Raw genomic sequence first — 3,257 nt, forward strand, 5'->3', positions numbered from 1 at the left:
CGTCACCCCGATAGTTACGCCACTGATTTTTATTTATATAGTTACCATCCGTGTTTGACCCATAAAGATGCTAAACTATTAAAAAAAAATCATAATTTTGTGACTATAATGTGATATTACAGCATTATAAAGTACAAATATTTATTTAAAAGCTGTATTTCGATAATAAAAAATCATGAATTTAATAATGCAGTATTCAAATTATTTTCTGTTAATCATAAATTTATGTTAATAGTCGATAATGATATTCTTCAATTATCTTCGAACGTATTTTCAGGCCTTTCAAATCTTTTGATGGTCACGAAAATTTGCCCAGAGATGATCTTTAACGGTATTTCATCAGTGCGGTCGTGGATTCGATTGTTTCGTGTGCAAAAATTGAGATTGCGGATAATTAAAAAATGACATGACCGACTATCGATGATAAATTTATGATCTATTGAGCAATCAACTTCATATGTTTCATTCCGCCTACGCAAAAGCATACATTAATATATTTTATGATTAATATGGAAATAGTCACAATTCTTATGTGATTATTCTTTTAGTTTACAATTTTATTATTTTTGTAAACCACTCAGAAAGTCCTACTTCCCATCCTCTCTGCACTAAGTACAGAGAGTGAACGATCATTGATGACAAGGCTCTCGAACAAGTCAAGAGCAGTGTCGTTCTCACGCTCAGAGAAGAGGACTGTCACTCCTCATCGTGGTTACATCAACTCCCATGTTAGGGAGGGAGAATGAGATCAACTCCTACAGAACTGATCCTGTGAAGTATGATCTTAAAATTGACATGCCACCGCAGCCCTAGATATAGCATGGGTAAAGGTATTTTAATGACGAGAAACGTTTGGTCATCATAGCCATCTATCGACGAAATACAGAAACAACTAATCTGTCCGTTTACATAAATAGGATTCAAGGCTGATTATCTTTTTATATTTAGTTCTGAAGTGAGCATAAAGATCTCTAAAGCGCAGATGTCATATTAAAAGCGTATTGTTACTTTAGTTCATGAAAACTATAGAAACAGAACTACATACACACCTATATAATGCCTTTATTAAATATATTTGAATTTATATTATAGTTGGAAAATTTGTCTTAAATTTAATATATTTTTTATATCCTAAGCGGTCCATTCAAATTATTTTAAAAATTAAGATAAAACGATTCAATATGTTTAAAAGTAATAAAAATATATATTACGTAAAGAATTAATACAAAAAATGTAACACTCGCTTGGAAGCAAATTGTGGAAGCATATTTCTTCAATAAAATTAACATTTATAATAATTAAATTAACATATATGTACATTTTTTTATTTATTTATATGAAAAGTTTACATTTTAAAATTACATAATTTTTATATAATTTGTTCTTTTTTTATTCCTAAATTGTTATTTTAGTTGTTTTAATTATTAAGAAATATTGAATATCAATTTAATGAAAAATTTAAATAATTAACATAATCACATCATATTATTAACTCGAGTATGTTAAAAATTTAATCCAAAAATTTTAATAAAGATTGATTTTAATATAAATATTTAACACAAAATGTTTTTACTGTGTAAAATCATTATTTGATAATAGAATAAAAAATATTATTTTTTTCATAGTTAATTCCTAATTAGAAATAAAGAGACAGTATTTCTTTTTCAAATTATAATCCTTGTAATATTCGTTCCAGATAGCACATAGATGAATAGATGATCGTGGAAAGAGAGAGAGAGAGAGAGAGAGAGAGAGAATTCATTTTAAAGAATGTTTACGGAATTAGAAAAATAAACATCTCTCTAAAGATTATTTTTATGGTGATCGCGGCATAAGAGCTGCTTTCTGTACCAAAGATCTAGGTTTAAACTACTCATAACAATATCTAGTTTTTCATTAATCATATATATATTATCCTCTCGGAAGGCAACAGCAAACCACCGAATATCTCTGACAAGATTCTCTTCTAATAGAACGTTCAAAACTGACGTTAAACTGTAGATCTCAGTACTGCATAAGTTACATATAGCCAGAAGAGGTCATCAACATCTAAGAGACTAGACACGGCACATAAAAGAAAACGATAAGTTTTTTTCAACAAAATTTACTAAAGTTACTTATTTGCAAGCAATACGCGGCATCGTACCGTTTATCTAGAACACGGCGGATTCGATTTTTCATAAACAAAAACTGTATAAGATATAAGGATAAAAAGCATCATCTTTCATTCATGTTCTAATAAAATAATTCTTTTGAAAGCGGCTCCAAAATAGAGCTCCATAATAAAAACTATTGATAGTATAGTTTTGTTTTATTAGTTCATTTTTATATAAAAATGTAGAAATTTTGCCGATGTCCTTCTCTCTCTTTGTCTTTAAAAATTGTTCTTTATAAATTCCTAAAGTGTACATCTGCTGGTATATAGAGGAACTCTATGAATGCTCAAAGTTCTCAGGAATTCTAAATTCTAAACATTATGCATGTAATTTCTTAAAATATTGTTATTGTTTTCTTCTACAAATACTTAAGGAATTATAAATTATAAAAGAATACTTAAACAATACTTAAGCAATACTTTGAGAATTCTCTGTGCTATCTGGAATTGTATTATATACATATATATATATATATATATTATATGGTTAATACAATATGTAATTAATCTCTGTGATTAGTTTAAATCTTTTAAGACTATTTAAAACATTCCTAAATATAAAAATTGACTATAAATATTGGTCTATGTATACTGTTAATTATATTAGTATAATTTATATTAGTTTCTTCTATTTTTTCAGCAACCATTTTTTATATTATTTTTCAATATATAAAGGATGAGTGAAGAAAGACGTCGAGTGTTGCTTTTAGCCTTATTATATATAAGAAATCAAAGAAAAAAGAAAAATATGCAAAAGAAACGAAAATATTGGGTACACCCAATACTTCAACTGAAGCAACAGCAAGGAGATTGGGATAACTTAGTTTGTGAAATGATTCTGCAAGCTGATGAAACATATTTTAATTACATGAGGATGACACGGAATATGTTTGAATATTTGTTATCAAAGGTAGAACCTTTGATAACAAAAATGGAAACAAATATGAGAAAACCTATTCCAGCAGCTGCAAGATTAGCAATGACTATACGGTAATTAAATAAAAAATGTATTATAACTACTTATAATTATAATTATTTACATTTGAGGTGTTTTCCTCTCTTATACGTATTATTATAAATTTTTACGATTATTATAGATTAA

The sequence above is a fragment of the Wasmannia auropunctata genome, unplaced genomic scaffold (genome assembly GCF_000956235.1).
Source record: "Wasmannia auropunctata unplaced genomic scaffold, wasmannia.A_1.0 LD336092.1, whole genome shotgun sequence".
NCBI lineage: Eukaryota > Metazoa > Arthropoda > Insecta > Hymenoptera > Formicidae > Wasmannia > Wasmannia auropunctata.